Raw genomic sequence first — 22,336 nt, forward strand, 5'->3', positions numbered from 1 at the left:
ATAGATATGGACCTTAGGAAGGATTAGGAAGGGTGTTGCATCACAAAATCCAGCCAAACACACCCAGAGAGGTCTGTGCGGCCACACACTAGTGTGTGCGGCAAGCCAGGCGCATACCCAGCAGAAAACCCCTCCAGCCTCACACTCAACCCTATATAAAGTGGAGGACCCCCTTCTATTCACTTTTGGCTGCATCCTTTCTCTCTCTAGAAAACCACCCAAAAACACCTAGAAGGCTCCCAAAACGTGAAGAACACCATCATTTAGCTTGTCATAGAGGTAAAACACTTGAATCCAAGCCTCAAACTCATAATGTTCTTCATGTTCTTCATCCTATGAAGGAGTGAGGCCGCACACCTTCATCAGGTAGCCGCACACACTCATAATACCCTCCAAAGTGAGAGTAAGGCCACATAATTGACACATGGGATTCAAGCAAGGAGTGTACGGCCGCACACCCCTGTGTACGGCCGCACACACACCCTGTAAGGCCGCACACTCTAGTTTGCAGCCTCACTCACAAGTCTGGCCGCATACCCCAGCCGCACACTCACCTTTATGGCCATACACACACCCTAATACTCATATTTGGCCTTAAACTTGCATAGATCATTAGGTATAGAACATGGGACACTTAGTCTTAGTGATTCCAAGCCCTTAGGAGGGATTTCGCATCATGTTTTGTCATGAAACACCTTAGCTCTAACTTATATATGTGTCACCATATAATTAATAGGGGCTACGTACGTTCAGAGCATCCGTTGACACTCGACACTCATACGAATCGCATACTCGAACCCTACAATAAACTGTGAGTTCATATCCCTTAATGAACCTTTTTAAATGTTTTTATATGTTATAGGGGGGATACAAGTATAATGCTACGAGTTTTACCATCAAATCATATGTGGTTCACAATTTATCATCAAAAAGAGATTTTTCTACACTTTTAGCTACTTACCAATAATAATGCTTTAATTAATTTTCAAATGCATTTTTAAGATTTAATTGTTGATAAACTATTTTCAAAACTGTGTTTAAACTACTTTTCTTTTAAAATATATCTATACTAATATATTTATATAAGTAAGACTTGAAGGAATTAGGACCGATAGCACGCCTTATTTCCTGTTCTTGTTTGATGTGGTCTTAGGGAATCTGTTGTCCGTCCAACTGTCGTTGATTTCTTAGTTATATATCCTATATATTTGTGTTAGATGTGAAAGTCTTCATCTCATACAATACCTTTGTATTCAAAGGCATGAAATCTTACACTATATTTAACTATAATAGGTATACTTAAGACTACTACTCGTTACCTCTACTACTACTATACTCACCATAACTACTATTATTACAAGTTAATGCATGTATAAGAGAACACCCTATGAACTACACTAAAAGACTATTATACTATAATACAAGAGAGTACACGAATCCAGAGTATAACACACTATCCCTCTATAAGACACACTACCGAACTTACGCCATGTGGCCAGGGCTTTCCAGAAGGAAGGCAACACTACATGTATAGATCTATACGGGGCGGATACTATTACATCCCGACTGTTAACTACAGTCCGAGCCGACTAGGCCCAGGGGTGGCACTACATCACTACACTACGCATGACCGGGGAGGTCATCGGGTTCTCTATTATCGTTTAGTCTGGTTACATGAGGGGTTACACCTTTATCCAAACTAATACAGTAAGACTTAAAGTCTAAGCTAACATCCCGAAGTAAGTAAATATCTATTACTAATGGAAGTTCGCACCACTACTACTGTCAACAGGAATACTTTTCTTCATCTATGTTACTCCAATGAGATTTATTATCGTACTTTTATAACTGAAGGTTTTCAATGATAATACTTACGCACAGCTCAAAGGATTTAACTTACAATGTATTTTTCTGGAAAATATAAGATTTTCTAGGGATTTCTACTACTCATAAACATAAATTTCAGTTTTTATACTATAAGTTTGTAAGCACCTTAACACAACAACGACACCAAATTCATATGAACTCACAAGCTTTATGCTGATACTCGTTTTCAAAATAACTTGTATCCTCAGGTCAAAGATAGACAGGTACAGGTGCAACTTTTGGAGAAGATGGAGCACATACAAGACCCATCTTTTATTTTTGTTATACTTTTGGTGTCTATTAAACTTTGCAGAACATGTTTGTAATTAAATTTACTATATAAATGCAAATGGTGATTATCGCTTGTTTTTACTATTATGTAATTGTTATGATACTGTACATGACGTCCTCCACCCCAGAATGTGTTCCGCCGTTATCGATTTTGGGGTGTGACATTCATCATCAAGATTTAAACTTTATACCTCTAGAAGAAAGATCAAGGTGAATAAAGTATGGATCTATAAGATCCAATGCAACCAACACTTCTTCAATGAGTTCCTTCTTTCTCCAAGGTGCACCAAGAACACTCCAAAGCACTTAAAAGCACCTTCTTTTTGCACACAAGGTTTAATCTAGGGTTAGGGTTTCATTAAAGGGTGTTGGAGAAGTGGAGGCTGAGAATGGAATGGGTTTGGGGGAAGTTAAGGAGCTTGAAGAGTGCTCAAACCACTAAAATAAGGTTTGGGTAGTTATAGCGTATTCCCTACATACTCCTCGTACGCCTAGCATACTAGGGATGCCCTAGTACGCCCTACGTATGCGGCGAACCCAAAAAAGCGTCCTAACTTAAAACTTCATAACTTATTTATTCTAACTCTGTTTTCGACGTTCCTTATATCCATGGAATGGATTTCAAGACCTCTACAATATTATCTAAATATCTTGGACTAAAACCTTCTTGAAAGAAAATCCATATTTCATGCAAGGACCCGACCTATCACTTTTCCCGTTTTACCCTTCGATCTAGTTAACAATTTAAGGGTAAAATCTCTTAACTATCATTACCTCCTTCCACAAGGACTAAAATTTGCCTCCTTAAGGCCCAAAAACTTACACAATTGACTTCCAGTCCCTGGCTCAAAAATGGTGTGACAACTGGAAAATTTTGAGTCGAGTAAAGTCTAAAGTATATTATGTTTTAGTGAAGCCACGTCGTAACCTTGTTGCAATAAATCATTTAGAGCCAAAAGGAATCAATTGTATAAGTAAATATATATATATATATATATATATATATATATATATATATATATATATATACTTTGAAAACCATGTTGTAATGTACCTTTTAAAGTCAACAGAATCAACATGAGACCTCATAAGACCACAGAAGACAACACTAGTCAATACAAGTCAAATAGATAAGTCCAGAAGCTTGAAATTATACATTGCTTAAGGGTTTTCGGTTTTGCGAATCTACAACCATGGGATTTTGGTTGGGTTGGACCGAAATCTCATGTCATGGCCGAAATCACAAGCCTAGAACCCAAATTAATCCTAGAACCAAAATCATGATTGAACCAACATCCCTAGGAACCGAAATCACATGTGATTTTGGTTGTGAACATGGTGAATTGGGTGGTACTTGGCCGAAATCTCCTAAATATTTATATGATTCATGCCACTTGATTGATGGATTATTTTGCTAATGAGATAATTACACAAACTAATGAACATGTCACCTTAAACTCCCCCCCCCCCCTCCCCTTTCATTTAAATAGGCCAAAATCACCTTCATAATTTACCTTTCCATTTCAAACTTTGCCATATTTCTCTCAAAGATAAGTTCTACATTCATACAACTTCCAAGAAACTCTTTCAAACATTCCCAGGAAGCTAATACTTCAAGTGAATTCCTTAGGAATTGTAGTAAGTATTTCCTTATTAATATAGTGTTCTACATTCTTTAATGCTAATTTCATATTATTTATACACATTATCATGTGTTAACACTCTTAGGATACAATCATTTTCAAGTGTTCTAGCTTGAAGATCTGCACTATCACCTTGTTAACCAACCACAATCACACTTAAGGAGAGTACATACCCCTATATTTTTCAATACTTTTTCCATATATTAGGGGGGGATACAAGTAAACACAAGGAAACTTACGTTAAAACACAAGTGTTTAAATACATTTTCTTCCCGTTTGTGAAAAAGTGTTAAATATACTAAATGGCTTTACTACCAAACTCCTAAGTTTTTACAACCTTTGTAATCCGTTGAACAAATGGTATAATTATATAAAAATACATATATAGTTCTTTTACGCCATTTTATTTTCCTGGAAAAAAGGATAATTACATATTAAAACATTTTCATTACAAAAACATGTAAACTCATTGAATAAATTTGCGAGACATTGTCTTCATCATACCTACCGAGGTATACATGAAAGTCTTGTTTTATAACCAGAGTCTCCTGTTTGAGAGTGTGATAGTTATGTATAGATCTATATGGGACTGATGATTTGTAATGCCCGTAGATCCGGGCTAGTCATATTAGATATAATAGGCATCGAAAATGACTTTTTGACAAAAGATTATTTAGAATAAATAATCTTAACCAAGTTGTAGAATATGTCTCAAGGGTTCCATACATATAAAGAATGTCGAAATCCGAGTTATAACGAAGAAGTTCTGACCCGTCGAAGTTTTGCAATGGAACCGGAACGACAACGAGAAGTGTAAATAGTGAATTTACGATAGAGCGACTTTTAGCCTTAGTGATCTAAACGAAAGACGTTGAAAACGTTAACCCGAGCGCGTCCATAAAAAGAACGCCCAAATCTGACTTCGTATGAGGAAGTTATGATTTTTTCAAATTTCGGCTTAACAATGTATAGCCTGAAGTTCGAATATTAGATCGAGCGGTTTTTTAGCCGACACAACCTAAACGATAATTGAAGATCTCATTAACAGTAGTGTAACGATGCAAAGACAGACGAAAACGGGCGTCGGATGAAGAAGTTATGAATTTTTAATGGACCAATCATGTCCCGACCTGTTAAAAATATAACTTTTAAAATAGATTCAAAATTAGCGGACGGAGTCTAAACAAAAGTTGTAGAGTACGTTCCTGCCTACGCGTGGATATAAAGAACGTCGAAAAAGGAGCTCATATGCGAATGTTATGAATTTTAGAAGTCGGGAAGGAAAATTGCGAAACTGATGCAAACTCGATGACGTGGCAAGATCTGGATCATCCATCGCTGATCAAGCCTCGCCTCCGATGAACGACACGTCGCCCCTTCGCTACGCCCTGCGTTCGAGGTTAGGTACGCCCAGCATACCCCGGCCTTATCCCTTCCGAGTCCGAGTGTGAGCCAGCTATATGCGAGCTGGCACTCTTATCCGATCTACGCCCAGCGTAGCCAAGGATTACGCCCAGCGTAGTTCGAGGCCTCGCAGGCTATAAAAGGCGGGGGGCGGGGGGGGGGGGGGGGGGGGGGGGCGAGAGTTCTGGGTTTTTCACACCATTCTTCGTTCTCTCTCTAACTTCTTTCTCTCTCTAAGGGTCCTAAACCCCCTAAGCCTAGGTAAACTGCCTAGCACCCGAAGGACGCCCGAGGCTCCCGAGTTCCCGAGAAAAAGGGTTTTCGGTTCGGAAACGCTGCTCCAAGCAAAGCCCGGTTTTCTCGAAAATCTGTTGTAAGTAAGCTACGCCTATGAAATTTTTAATATAGCTTTTAAATAACTATAGTAATGTTATTATGTCCTTATAATAATTATTTGGGCTATTATTATGAGTTATATAGAGTGTTGTTTAACGCTTGTATTATAATAATAATAATAATAATAATAATAATAATAATAATAATAATAGCTAGACAATTAATTAGTCGTAATTAACGTTAGACTAAACCCTAGTGGTATTGATACTAGGTTTTGTCAAGGGAAAATTGTTTTAAGATAACGAACTGTTGTCCGAGTTCCGAGTCACCACCTTAACAAGTCAGTGCATAGTTACTTTCATCTTAAATATAAAGATGAAGTATTTTATATAAATTACGTGCTATGTATGCATATTATCTGTATACTTGCTATCTATGTTGGATGAACGATTTTATACAAGTTTTATATGATTTAAAATGTATTGTTAGGTCAAAATATGGTTTATACTTTCCTTTTCTAGGCAATTATATTTTTGTGTAATAATTGTGGAGTTTTTGGTCTTGTTTACGGCTGAGTTTACGGCCGTAAACACCTTACGGCCATAAACTCATTTACGGCCCATGTGTGTCCAGCCCATATTCAAGTATAAATAGAGGTGTTAGGGTGAGGAGTAAAGATTGATGAACTAGAAGGAGATTACAGCCAGAGAGAAACAGGAGCTTTTATGTGTGTGTGAATCCTTTGTATTCGGATCTTCATTCATATCAATACATACAAAGATTCATATTATTCTTCTTCTCCTTCTCTTCTATTTGATCTGACATCATCCGTTTGATTGGGATTCCGCACCATCAAACGGATCTGACTGATACACGGGCAGATTAGGGAATTACAATTGGTATCAGAGCCAAGGTGTATCAGTCAAAAGGATTATTGTTTCGTCTGGAATCTGAATAATTGGTGTTTACGGTCCAAGCTTACGGCCGTAAACACCGAGTTCTTGGGCCGTAAACTCTATTTGGAGCATTATTTGATCTTATTTTCGAAATATTTTTGCGTTTTTGGATAGATCTCGCAAAAATAAAGGGGTTTTTGATTGAGTTTTGAAGTTTTAAAGTCGAAAAATCGTTGTTTTTCACGTAATTGTTGAAGGGTTTTCGGCCGGAGCTTACTGCCGGAAACAGTTCACGGTCGGAGTTTACGGCCGAAAACTGTTCACGACCGGCGGCAAATTCGTTTTTGCGGCTAGGGTTTCCGAGCTTGCGACTCGGTGTTTGCGGCTCAGTTGGAAGTATACGGCTCGGATTGTCTGCGACTCGGCTCGGTTTGCGGCTTGGAGATCGGCTCGGCTCGGCAGCATCAATAGGCACGCTTCGAATAAAAAGGCGAAGGGGACACGAAGTAAGGAGGTGCCAAGGCTCGAACCTGCGACCTACGGTTCAGCTACTCAGCGCGCATTGCCAACTCCACCATCAGATCACTTGTGAAATCCTTCCGATATTTTAAAGTTAACCACTACTAGTCGCATCCAACTTTCGAAATTTTGTCAAATTCACCCCAAAAATCAATTTCTTTCCTTTTTAAATATCTTTTTCAATCAAATATTTTAATTTTTAATTTTTGAATTTTATTTTTGACTTTTTATTTCAAGTTTTGATTTTGACTTCCAAGTTTGACCTTTGACTTTAAACTTTGACCTTTCTGTTTGACTTTTAAAATTTCAAATTTTGCTTTTCGGTTTGACTTTTAAGTTTGACTTTTCAAGATTGACTTTTGAGTTTGATTTTTTTTTAAATTTGACCTTAAAAATAAAAAAAATAAAAATAAAAAAAAGGCATTTTAAATTTGACGTGTAATTTTTATTTTAGCTTCTAGTTTTCTTTATTATTGATTTTAAGGTCTACGAGGGAGTTGAAAACATGAAAGAAAGTCGTGAGGATATGTTAAGACAAAATTTCAACTTTTTCGATTATATCCCTGGAGAAACCTTGGAAGCTCAGTTGCAGCGATTTACCACACTCACTACTGAGATGAATATTGTTGGGATCTTCTATACAAAGTCTAGGGTATGATAGTGTACCTCCTCCTTTCAATCATAACTACACATTCATCCCTATGAAACAAGAAGAAATTGACAGGGAGGCACATCTTAAATACGAAAAACCAGCTGGATTTGTGTTAGGAGGAGTTATTAATTTTGAAGATACTAATGTTGCTACTTCATGTGCAGGTAAAGTAGCAGAAGATGAGAACAAGGAGAACACTATTGAACAAACCGATGACTCCTTGAACTCTGAATATGTTGCTTTGAACTCAACTGCTTCTAATCAACATGCAGTTGAAAAATACAGGCCACCAATTCCAACGCAACAGAGTTCTTGTGGCAAGTGTGCATGTGGGAAAAGTAAGAGACAAGGCAAGGATACGCCACCAGGGACAGGAAGAAACAATTTCCTAGTGAAGAAAATGACTTGTTTTCACTGTGGAACACCTGGACACGTTGCCAGAAACTGTCCAAATCGCGCATATGTTCCTTACTATGCACAAGGCCGACAGAATGCGCCAAGAGGGAGATACTCCAAAAGAAACCCCTCAAGGTCACGTTCAGACCATGATGACTGGAACGCGCAGAAGGCCAAGAATCAAACTCCAAAGGACAAGAATCTGAATCCCAAATTCAAGAAGGGAATGCCGGACAAGAAGTCCAATCCAAGAGATGCTTCCGTAAAGCCAGAGTCAAAGTCATCTCAACGTTCGACTTCCATTTCCAAATCAAGTACTGAGCCACCCATAGGATCGAAAAAGAAATGGGTTAAACCCAACTACAAATGGGTTCCAAAGGCTCACTCTCCCAAATCTCCTAATGCTTCTAATGTTTCTACATCTTCTGTTTGTGATAAACAGAATATGTCATGGGAGAGAGTATCGTGCGTTGATGACAAAGGTCGACCCAGGTTCAAAATGGACTGGGTTCCAAAGACCAACTAATCCCACTCTGTGTCGGAACAGCTATGGAGGTATATCATCAGACTTCGGTTTGTTGGTAGTGGCTGCTCCTGGCATATGATTGGGGACATCTCTCAACTATACAACATTAAGACCTTTGTTTGAGAGTATGTGTCCTTTTGCGGGAAAGGAAGAAAAGAAGGGATCAAACGTGGTTAGTACTTAACGACGTAAAGAATTTTTGGATCTGTTCTGAGATTATGCTTGCTGTTCTCAGACCTTCTGAATGCAAATTCAATCGATGACTTACGGTTTGCGTTTTCTTCTCTATACTCCTGATTTTGTCTTAAGTTGATTCGCTTTAAAGACTAATTTTTGCTTTAGGATAGTTTAAATTTTCACATTTACTTTTGTTTCTCTCCTATGCACAAATTTAGGGGGAGAAATAAAAACAAAACAAAAATTAACAAAAAAATTAAAAAAATCCAAAACCATTAGAAAATTAAAAAAAAATTATTCAAAAAAATTGTTGGTTATGAAATGTGATTGCAGGAGTTGTTTTGGGAAGTGATATGATAATGTGATAACTGGCAACCTGAGTCTGCGTAACGTACCCGAAGTTGAAGGGTCTATGCTCTGGTTTGATGCGTCGGTAGGCACGAAAAATTTTAAATGGACTTGACTAGGGAGAATTGAACTTAGGAAATTTATAGACTTGACAAATCTTGACCTAGTTAGATATGTTCAGCCTCACAATACGACGCTCAGATAGGTTGAGCAGGGAGATATATATGGGAATCTACTCGTCACATTAATTGAACCCGCACTTGGAACCGTGGTTTAACTTTTCCTCGATGTGTGGATTCTGTCCTTAATTCCGGTTGGATGGGGCGAATGGTAAATTCCGATAAATTAGGTCTGTAGAATATCATTTTCTTTCTTTCCGTCTGTTAGTCATATGTTGTCTCCTTTGCGTGACTTGCAATCCGACCTGGTACACAACATATGCAAATCTATTTCTCTGCAGGCTATATATATGTGTGTGAAATACTTCTTATCTGTTAGCCATATGCTGTCTCCTTTGCGCGACTTCTAATCCGACCTGGTACACAACATATGCAACCTTCTTCTTCTCAACCCCTCTGAAGTAGTTAGCAATAGAATTTTGAATCTCTTCTCTCTCTGAATGGTTGTCTGCTCACCCGGTGTAAGGAGTACTCTGGAAGTTCTTGATGGCTGGGGCATATCAGGAAGCGGGAAACACGTTCTAGTACACTTAAAATTGAACACATACAGATTGTCTATAGATCTCGCTGCTCGATTTAGGTGGACAACAATATCCCTGGTCGTCGTCAGATGAATGGTCCTTAAGATATAGTATTTAAGAAATTAGGATCAGATATAATTTTTAGGAACTTAAGTTCATCTTGTCTTGTATCAAATAGTATGTCCTAAATTTGTCATAATTTTTCGTGTTTAAGTGGACCACAATACCGACGATCGACCAGACAAAGATGTGAATGTGGAAGGTACCGACAAGTGGATAAAGGCTGTCTAAAAACTTTGATCCCAAATCACTCTAAAAGTTAGATATCAATTTTATTTTTGTAAAATTTGTCATAGTTTCTTATAATTTAAATATTATGGGAGAATTAAAGATTAAAATAATGAAAAAAAATCAGAAAAATTCAAAAAACAAAAAAAAATCAAAAATTAAAAATCCAAAAATAGTTTTATTTCTGATTTATTTCTTGTTCAGAAAAATCAAAAATCCAAAAATATTTTTGCTTCTGTTTTAATTTGTTTGCTAAGTTTTCTTTTAGTTTTGTTTTGTCTTGAAAAGTGATTTCAGGTATAGATAAGACTCATGGAGTTTGTGTTGAAGATTTCTGAGCCAAAGCCTCGTCCGTGAGCATCGAAGAATTCGCATTCGAAGGAGAAAGAAATAAAGATTATTCTTTCGACATTCAATCTTTCAACCTCAGAAGGAAGGTGAAGCTGCAACTGAAGATTATGTGACGGATTGCATTGAAGCCTCCTTAATCAGTCTGCTGCTATCATTGTACCTGCTGAAGTGATCCAGAAGATTTAGTTCTCTCTAATGTTCTCTCTGAAGATTCTCAAGCTGAAAGCGCTATTTTTTCAAGAATCAGTACGTTAAGTCTCCTCACCCAACGTGCGTTCAATGTCAAATTCTGAAGAAATTCCCAACTGCTCAAGATGAAGTCATTTATTGAAGATTCATCAAGCTCATCTTGAAGTCGTGAAGAATTTGAAGATTAATGCTGAAGCCAAGTTCCCAATGAAGATTATCAAGAAAGGCAACTACTTTTTAGGGGGAGCTTGTTGGGTCAATTAAGAAAAGAAAGCTATAAACCAAGGGGGAGATTGTTAGGTCAAAATATGGTTTATACTTTGCTTTTCTGGGCAATTATATTTTTGTGTAATAATTGTGGAGTTTTTGGTCTTGTTTACGGCTAAGTTTATGGACGTAAACACCTTACGACCGTAAACTCATTTACGGCCCATGTGTGTCCGACCCATATTCAAGTATAAATAGAGGTGTTAGGGTGAGGAGTAAAGATTGATGAACTAGAAGGAATTTACTGCCAGAGAGAAACATGAGCTTTTATGTGTGTGTGAATCTCTTGTATCCGGATCATAATTCATATCAATACATACAAGATTCATATTAATTCTTCTTCTCCTTCTCTTTTATTTGATCTAACATCATCCGTTTGATTGGGATTCCGCATCATCAAACGGATCTGACTGATACACAGGCAGATTAGGGACTTACATGTATATGTATTTATATCTACATAATATGTTAGGTAAAACATGGGTAGATGAAATATGAGTTGGACGATGAGCTGAGAGGTGATATACCAAGAGGTAAGGGTGAGAGGTGGAAGATGTGAGAAGCATTTTTCCCAAATGATGTCCCTACCATCTAGCAGAGTATGGTGACAACCACGGACTATTTTAGACAGTCCAGTGGAAGACTAGCAGGCTTGCAACTTGTAGGTGTTGTGAACAATGTGTTCACCCAGTGTACTCTAAAGCCTGGTGATCATGCAGACTTGGTGCCTAAACCTTGGCGATCATGCAGGCATGGTGCCAAAACCCTGGCGACTATGCAGACTTAGTGCCTGTTGTATTAACCATGCCGACTATGCGGACTTAATGCTTGTTGTATAAACCCTTGCGACTATGCAGACTTAGTGCCTAAACCCCGGTGACGATGGACTTCGTACCGATTCCTTAGGATGATCCTTAGGAATGAATGAACGAGGAATAATTGATTCTTAGGGTAGATCCTTAAGTGTAAAGATGATAATGGGGATGGGTAACTGGGTTGATTGTTTGATGTTTAAACATAATAATTATATTATTGTGGGTTGAAAACCCAATGTACTCACCAGGTTTCCCAACCTGACCCACTCCAGTTTATTTCTATCACAGGTGTCGATATGAAATTACCTTACACTGAGAGATTTAAAAGAGATGTAGATCACTAGTTTAATGAATGTAAGTTTTGTTTATTCTTATGTTACTGTATTAACGATGACTTCCCAAATGTTTTAAAATTGAATAAAAATACATTTCTTCGGAAATGCTTTGATAACGTATTCATCATGTTTTACTGGGAACAAATTCCGCAACATTTTTATTAAAATAAGTACTCTGATTTTTATAAAGCATAAACCAAATCGGTCTTTTCTGGCCGTGAAAATTGGGATGTCACAGTTGGTATCAGAGCATTAGTTTCAGCGAACTAGGAATATAGATTTATTTCTAGACTTAAACTTAGAATGCTAAGCGATGATCGTGAGGAGTGTGTCTAATAAATTAAGGTAATACACCTGAATAGACACAAGCACTAGCTTATTTAGGGAAAATGTCTAAATTGCTTTTATGTGCTAAATGATTTGTGATGCTTTATGATGCTATCATTTGATCAGATCTATGGTCTGTTGCCGACTGGATCTGGAAAATTTATGTGTTCAGATTTCTAAATGTTTAATTACTATATTAGAACTGGCATGTAATTTTTCGAAGTAATAAGGAGGAATACGCGTCTAAACCTTCCTCTGTCTATATTCTCTTCTCGACACACCAAACGACTGCTTTGGTGTGCAAAAAAAATTATGGTGAAGACTCGTAGTGAATTGAGCAAATTGAGGAAATAAGAAGACTTTCGATAGTGAATGATACCTATCGGAAGATATCGTAAGAGTCATATCTTGCCTTTAGAATGCATCTAATAAATAAATCGTCTAGTACGGGAGAAGTACACGTTCGATTAGAAGAAAGAAAGATTTTTGGTATAATCCATGAAGTTATCCCATCGTCTGACATTTCCATCACCAACCGAGTTGAAGCAGAATTGATGATTGAAGATACACATGGAAAATTATATGATTTTTTGGACACATTTGGATGTGTTAAAATTGATTTCGTGATAATTACTTGGAGAACGGCAAGACAATACTTGTGACGAGTATGAGTAGGTGTGAATGGTAGTAGATGCATATACTACCGGAAGCACATGACTCACGCTCAGATCAAGGAAAGTCACAAGGTTACTAAGAAGCTAGTAATTGATTCCATTTTATTCAAGCATGTCGTTACCATCGATTCGGTAATGACTAAGAAGATTTTTGTTATTCCGACCCTAGTGGTCATATCGAATTGAGTCCGACTACGGTGTGTATGATACGTGGTTCAGAGAACCAAGTCCGATGTAGCACCTGACTTAAGCCGGAAGAATTAATCAAAGCGATCAATAGCGGTAACGCGAAGGTTGCTTGTAGCTAAGAATGCTACCTTTTTAAGATGAGATTAGAACATGAAGGAAAGTATAGTCTGTTATGGAAGACTGTAAGAGACCTGAGTCCAAGCAATACATCATACGATGAGAGGTCATTAGAACATGACCCATCGGCCTATTATGATAATCGAATGAAGAAACTTATCTGAAGTTTGTTAAAGAAGGACTCTCTAATAAAGATCAATATCATGACATGAAGATCATGATTGGAAATCTGACATGAGATAGAGAGCGGGTCCAAGATCGGGCACCGCCTGCAGTCAGGAAGTCTTAGATTTAGATACTTGTTCGAAGAAACATCAAAGTTACGATTATTACTTAGGATGAAGAGATAATGTATGGAGTCATCATGTGAGCCCTATTTCGTTGATGATTTCGGGACGTAATCATCCTAAGGGGGAGATAATTCTAACGCCCGTAGATCAGCGGTAGTCAATTTAGAGATAATAGGGATCGAAAACGACTTTACGACAAAAGATTATTTAGAATAAATAATCCTAAGAAAGTTGTAGAATATGTCTCAAGGGTTCCGTACATATAAAGAACGCTGAAATCCGAGTTATAACGAAGAAGTTATGACCCGTCGAAGTTTCGTAATGGAACTAGAACGACACCGGGAAGCATAAATAGTGAATTTATGATAGAGCGACTTTTAGCCTTAGAGATCTAAAAGAAAGTCATAGAAAATGTTAAACCAAGAGCGTCCATAAAAAGAACGCCCAAATCTGACTTCGTATGAGGAAGTTATGATTTTTTGAAGTTTCGGCTTAACAGTGCACTGCCTGAAGTTCGAATATTAGATCGAGCGGTTTTTTAGCCGACACGACCTAAACGAGAATCAAAGATCTCGGTAATAGTAGCGTAACGATGAAAAGAAAGACGAAAACGGACGTCGGATGAAGAAGTTATGAATTTTTAACGGACCAATCCTGTCCCGGCCTGTTAAAAATATAACATTTAAAATAGATTCAAAATTAGCCGACAGAGTCTAAACAGAAGTTGTAGAGTACGTTCCTGCCTACGTGTGGATATAAAGCACGTCAAAAACAAAGCTCATATGCGAAAGTTATGAATTTTAGAAGTCGAGAAGGAAAATTGCGAAACTGATGCAAACTCGATGACGTGACAACATCTGGACCATCCATCGTTGATCAAGCCTCGCATCAGATGAAAGACACGTTGCCCCTTTGCTACGCCCCGCGTCGTACGCTGGGTCTGAGTCCGAGTGCGATCCAATTGTATGCGAGCTGGCACCCTTATCCGATTTGCGCCAAGCATTGCCAAGGATTACGCCCAGCGTAGTCTGAGGCCTCGCAAGCTATAAAAGGGGGGCGAGAGTTCTGGGTTTTTCAGACCATTCTTCATTCTCTCTCTAACTTATTTCTATCTCTAAGGGTCCTAAACCCCCTAAGCCTAGGTAAACCGCCTAGCACCCAAAGGAAGCCTCGAGGCTCCTGAACTCCCGAGAAAAAGGGTCTTTTGGTGGGGAAATGTTGCTCCAAGCGAAGCCCGGTTTTCTTTAATATCCGTTGTAAGTAAGCTACGCCTATGAAAATTTAAACTGTATATGTATTTATATCTACATAATATTTTGGGTAAACATGGGTAGATGAAATATGAGTTGGACGATGAGTTGAGAGGTGATATAGACCAAGAGGTAAGGGTGAGAGGTGGACGATGTGAGAAGCCTTTTTCCCAAATGATGTCCCCGTCATCTAGCAGAGTATGGATGACAACCACAGACTATTCTAGACAGTACAATGGAACACTAGAAGGCTCGCAACCTGTAGGTGTTGTGAACAATGTGTTCACCCGGTTTACTCTAAAGCCTGGTGGTCATGCAAACTTTGTGCCTAAACCTTGGCGATCATGCAGACTCTATGCCAAAACCTTAGTGACTATGCGAACTTAGTGCCTGTTGTATAAACCCTGTCAACTATGCAGACTTAGTGCCTAATCCCTAGCAACTATGCAGACTTAGTGCCAGTTGTATAAATCCTGGCGACTATGCAGACTTAGTGCCTAAACCCCGGTGATGATGGACTTTGTGCCGATTCCTTAGGATGATCCTTAGGAATGAATGAACAAGGAATAATTGATTCTTAGGGTAGATCCATAAGAGTAAAGATGATAATGGGGATGGGTAACTGGGTTGATTGTTTGATATTTAAACATAATAATTATATTATTGTGGGTTGAAAACCCAATGTACTCACCAGGTTTCCCAACCTGACCCACTCCAGCTTATTTCTATCACAGGTGTCGATATGAAATTACCTTACATTGAGAGATTTAAAAGAGATGTAGATCACTAGTGTAAATGAATGTAAGATTTGTTTATGCTTATGTTACTGTACTAACGATGACTTCCCGAATGTTTTAAAAATGAATAAAAATACATTTCTTCGGAAATGCTTTGATAACGTATTCATCACGTTTTACTGGGAACAAATTCCGCAACATTTTTATTAAAAGAAGTACTCTGATTTTTATAAAGCATAAACAAAATCGGTCTTTTCTGGCCGTGAAAATGAGGATGTTAGATGATCCCACACCCTAGTTGTTAGCTACATTTAGACTAGCAGGTTATTGGTGACAAATGTCATAAAATTTCGACGCCTGAAGAATGTCGCGGCAAGCAACTTCATCTGTAGCACGGTTATGAAAACTCACATGGGGAAACGACAATACGTCTGTTTTAAATGAAAATACATTTCTTCAAACAGTTTTATATGAAATAAAACTACATATTACTATTTTAAGTATGGAAAATACTTGTACATCTTGGTCTTGGAACATTTAAAACTTGCAACTCATTTTATAGAAAATATCAGATTTTCTTGAAACAAACACGATTACTTTACGAGGAAAGGCTTACAATTATTCATACATACTCTTATGAACTCACCAAATTAATTGTTGACACTTTTTCAAAACAACTTGTATTCTCATGGAATCAATAAAATAGGTAACCACCAGCTTTTGAGGATGGGACGCTAAGATGTCAATCAAATCATTTGTCATCATATTGTAATTGACGTTTGAAACATGTAACAGTTACTTTTATGTAACTTTTGCAAATCTATATATGATGGTCATGTTTGCTTTGGTCACTATTATTCATGTTGTTATGATACAATATATGAAAGTCATCCACACCCGGACGTTTCCACCATCCTAGTTTGGGGGTGTGACAGATTGGTATTAGAGCATTGTTTATAATGAACAAAGTATAACAAACCATGTAAGATATACAAACTATAAATACAATGGGACTAAAACTCTCTAACGTAACATTTTCGGACATGTATACTTTAAAATATTATGATTATTTTTATAAAAGTATAAGCACATTCATACTTACTAGTTCAGTGTCATAACAATAACAAAACAAAAAGAATTAAGATAAGTTGAACGCTATGAGTAGGCCTCAGGGTATGTAATAGATCTGGGATGAATATAACTTGATCAACTATATATATATATATATATATATATATATATATATATATATATATATATATATATATATATATATATATATATCCAAAATGTGACTAAAGTATGCCGAGGAATGGTCGTGGTGAACGAGTCTAAAACTTACCAAAAAACCATATAAAGAATCTCAAAATTTAAAATACTATCGGAGTATTTTATGATATTATAAAACCACACACATAGATTATTTATGTACCTCTTACCCCTATTCTCGAATTGACTCTATGGCAGGATTCCACCTACCTGGAGATCCCTACTTCCCTAACCAGGGAAACGGCGGCTAGAAAGAGGAGGATCTAGAGGAGGATCCTGAAGAGAATTCAGAAGAAGAAGGGGATGAAGAAGAAGTCGAGGAAGACACTGACTCAGAACCTGAAGTTTGCAGTCCACTACACGTTGTCTAAAACCCCAGACGGAACTTCCAGGGCCCGACACCCCAATGGGCAGTAGATTTGAGAGATGGAACCAAGAGCAGGGCCAGCGGCCACCCTATGGTATGGAACGAGGTTTCTACAACCTCAATAGTGGTGGTTCAGCAGACAGGGCTCTCCCTGTTATGGCCCGTCACATCGGCCGCCATGACGAATAAGCAAGGAAATCCGCCAATCAGATCATGGAGGTTGGTTCTACCATTGAAGTTACTGCAGTTCGTCTTCGTCGTCTGGACGCAGATCATGATCAAACACGGGATCATACCGAGGCCCTTCAGAAGGATGTTACCATGACTCGAGCTGAGATGAGAGAATTTTGGGAATGTCAGGCCATAATGGAGAGGCGAGCTATTTAATTTGAGAACTGACAGAAGGAGATGCAGACCTCCATGACTTCATTCCAGGGCTCATAGGAAACCATGCACCACGAGTAGTTCCTATACTACTCATGTTTTGTTATAGATTAGGTGTTTTCGAGTAAGCGTCAATACTACTCTTTCCTGTATGTAGGTTAGACCCTACGAATAAGTGATTACACTATTCAGGGGAGTCGATATGCTGTCAAAATTTTCCCTTATATTGATATATTGTAGGCCTACTTATAAGGTCAAATTTTCCAAATACTATGTACTAAAATATATCAATGAAATTCGCATTCATTTTATTTCATTGGAGTGTCAGTATTAAATTCATAAATTGATTGTAATGGTTTAATTAACTATGGTAGAATTCCATCATGAATCACTTACAAAATACACTAAAGTCAGAACATAAAATGCATAGAACTAAGATAATCTAGTCCGTTAGCAACCGACTTGTAACCCTATTGAAAACTCATCATTGTTTCATCTTTAAATTTTATGGCAGAAAAATGCCACCGTGCAAATCTAACAAGCGTTACAACGACACAACAGCAAGACACCACCACCATCGCCGCCACCTTCACCGATGGATACTGTCGTCTCTCAAGCGTCTATAACAGCCGTTGTAACCACTGCCTTAGCATAGATTAGCTCCAACAGTACCAATGGGGCTGGAATTGGTACTAATAGTTCTAACCAAGGTCACAACCATGGTCGATCAGGAGGATGCTCCTATAAGGACTTCTCGAACTTCGAACCCAAAACATTATGCGGCGACAGAGACTTCATCGCCCTGACAAGGTGGTTTGAGAAGACTGAGTCAGTGTTTGAGATATGTGCCTATCCAGAAGAGAGTATGGTGAAATTTGCGGCTTGCACATTCAACGACGGGGCCCTCTCCGGGTGGAACGGCCAGGTCAAATTATTAACACTCCCCTTGGCCAACTCTTTGATTTGGGAGGACCTGAAGTTCATGATGCTAGCAGAGTATTGCCACGGGGACAAGTATAAAAACTGGAGCAAGAACTCGGGAACCTCACAATGGAGGGTTCCGATATAACAACATATACCACCAAGTTCAGTGACTTGGCGGTGCTTTGTCCTGGGATGGTTGCCCCAGAAAGCAAAAAGGTGAGCGTTACCTCTGGGGACTATCCCCTAGATTCAAGGAAACGTGGTATCTTCAAACCCTTCCACATTTGATAGTGCCAAACGCTTGGCATGAATGCTTGTGGATCATGGAGTCCGTCATGGCTTTATGACGGCCATTCCCGAACAAGCAAAAGGGAGTGACAACAAAAGAAGACCTTGGAACAAGAGGAAGGTAAAATCAATGCAAGAGCCTGCCAAGAGATAAAAAATAGTGACACTGTCCCAGCCGCCCCATCACCAACAAAACAATATGCTGGAACCCTACCCAAATGTAACAAGTGCAACTTCCACGATGTTGGAGCTTTTCAGGAAATGCATTGCACAAATTGCAACAAGAAAGGACAAACTTTCCATTTCTGTAAGGACCCAGCCCAACAAGTCGTCCCAACCACAAATACCAGAGTGAGCCGAACATGCTACGGGTGTGGGGAAACGAGCCATTTTAGGAAGGAATGCCCAAAATCCAACAACAGGAATATTGGGGGTACAGGAAGGGTTCTCAATAAATCATATGCATGCATACTCTTCGACAGTGGTGATGGAGAGAAATTTCACGAGCCACAAGTTTAAACACACACTCAACCAAAAAAACCACAATCACTCAACAAAATATTCACAGTAGAAATGGCAAATGGTAAAACTGAAAGTACTAAAGACGTGTACTTAGGGTGCACTCTAACTCTAAACAACCATTCCTTTCAAATCGATTAATGCTAATTACAATAAGGAGTTTCGATGTTATCATTGGTATGGATTGGTTAAGTCCTCACCACGTCGATATCTTATGTTACAAAAAAGTCATCCAACTCAACTAACCAAATAACGAAACCCTCATCATCTATGGTGAAAAACCTAGCACAAGTCTTAAAATTATCTCTTGCATCATGGCTCAGACTTACCTGCGCAAGAAGTACGATGCATTCCTAGCACACATTATTGACAAGAAGAAGGATGTAAAGGATATAAAGGATATTCCATAAGTCTGTAACTTTCACGATGTATTCCCAGAAGGCCTTCATGTGCGACAAGTTGAGTTCATAATTGACATAATACCAAGAGCCATCCCCATATCCATCTCCCCATATCGATTGGCTTCGGCCGAAATGTATGAACTATCCAGTCAAATAAAAGAACTGCTAAGCAAAGGATTCATTAGGCCAAGCTTCTTACCTTGGGGAGCACTAGTTCTGTTCGTTAAGAAGAAAGACAGATCATTTCACATGTATATTGACTACTGTGAGTTGAACAAACTCACCATCAAAAATCGATATCCCTTACCCCAAATCGATGACCTATTCAACCAACTTTAGAGAGCATGCTACTTCTCAAAAATCAATTTGAGGTCGGGTTACCACCAACTGTGATTCCATGAGGAATATGTTCCCAAAACGGCATTTCAGGCTCGCTATGGTCATTACGAGTTCGTGGTGATGCCTTTCAGATTTACAAGTGCACCCGCGATGTTCATGGACCTGATGAATTGTGTATCCCGACCTTACTTGGATAAATTCATGATAGTGTTCATCGAAGAAATCCTGGTTTATTCACGAAGGAAGGTAGAGCATAGTCAACACCTACAACAAGTCCTGGAGATGTTGAGGACGGAAAATTTATATGCAAAATTTTCCAAATGCGAATTTTGGATCCAAGAGGTTGACATCTTGGGTCAAGTGGTCAGCAAAGAGGGGATACATGTGGACCCCTCTAAGATTAAGGCAATTGAGAACCGGAAAGCTGAAGGGTTTTGAGCATTCTAACATTCCTATGGTGTACATTCAACCCTAGAAACCTTGGATCTATGTTTTTCTATGATACATGCAAATTTGTTTTTCCAAGGTTCATAACCTTTCTAGCATACATGGGGAACTTTTAAACATAAAAGTTAGTAAGAAATACATACCTTTAGTTGCTTGGATTCCTTGAGAACCTTGTGAAACTAGCACCTCAAGTGTGATGCCTCAAATGTCTCACAGAACACCAAATACACTTGGAATAACCTTGAGAGAAATAGAACACTAATAAAATCGGCTATGTCCTCTTGTTCTCACTAGTGCCAATTTTGCTCTACAACATGTTGCTTATATAGTGTGTCATAATTAGGGTTACACCATGTAAACCCTAATTGACATGCCTCTTCATTTCTTGGATCCATGGGTTCAAACACACCATGGATCATCCATGGAGCATCCTATGGGTTTTAGCCCAACTTGATAATCCATGGAGCATTAGCCCACTATACAAGTATGGGTGATTTACACAATCAACCTATATATTTAATTAGTCTTTTTTTGATCACTTAATTAATTCCAAATTAATTCTTGATCAATACTAATTAAATAATATTATTAATATATTAGAACTTATAATATATTAATAAACCTTAAGTGTTTTTTTCTCTCATTTTAGTCTATCCAAATGCATGATGCCATGCAACCCAAATGGACCATGCTAATCGAGTTGATGAGATTAAAACTTTAATCTATGAAGATCGATTAGATCTTAAACAGGTAATTAATTATAAAAACAGCAAGAACACAAAAATAAGAGGCAAGAGTGAATCAATCGTGTCGAATGATTAAAAAAAATCCTCAAAAGAGCTCGATTAAGAACATCAACTGTAGAGGAATGGTAGGTTACAAGAACGATTAAAGAAAACTATAAATTCTATCGTTATGCTCTGATCTATCTTTTCAATCATTAACCTAATATGCATGCAAGCATATACTTATATAGTAAACAAAAAGGGATCTCGGTTGGACAGGCCCAAACCGGAATACAAACTAAATAAATAAACAGCCGAGCCCAAATGACGCAATCTTCAACAAAACTTCAGCCCAACAATCTCCCCCTTTGCATTAATTGGAGCGAGATCTTCACTTGTTACTTGGGCCAGCAGCGGAGGCAGGTACCTTCTTCTTCACGGTGTTAAACAGACATTTGGTGAGTGAGAGTATTGTCTGTCTAAACCTGATGTACCATTGGATCATGTCGTTGAAGTACTTAACATCATCCGCTGCATTCTCTTTACACCTTTTGATGATCGATAACACATGCTCCAGACAAGCAGTGGTGTAAAGGTGTTTGTCAGCTAAAGCAAATAGACATTTTTGTCCTTCAGCTCTAGTGAACATAACCGAGTTGCGTCTCGGGTCGATCCTGCCCATTTGCATTTGGTTGAGATCACTGGCCGATCCCACAGGAGCTATCTTCGGTTTCTTCTTGAAGACTGTGGCAACCTCCTGATCCATAAGGGCAACCTCCATGATGTAACAGACTAACATCCTTTTGATATGGTCTATAATGGGACCATATTCGGCTTCATTAGTCAAAAGGATATTATGCAATACAATCCAATCATGAGGATTTAAGTTCGGTAGATCTGCCAGGGAGATATGATGTGCAGTTTTTGCAGATCCTCGAATCACCTTGAACCGAACGTTTATGAACCTTCCTTCGGTGTAAGGCTTTAAGACCCGAACGTTCACTATCTTCTGGGCGCTCCAAGTCAGATACTGAGGACGAGCAGCCTTCAGATAGAAATCGATGAGCTCCCTATCAAGTTCAGCATCTGG

Source organism: Lactuca sativa, chromosome 6, assembly GCF_002870075.4.
Source record: "Lactuca sativa cultivar Salinas chromosome 6, Lsat_Salinas_v11, whole genome shotgun sequence".
NCBI classification, from domain to species: domain Eukaryota; kingdom Viridiplantae; phylum Streptophyta; class Magnoliopsida; order Asterales; family Asteraceae; genus Lactuca; species Lactuca sativa.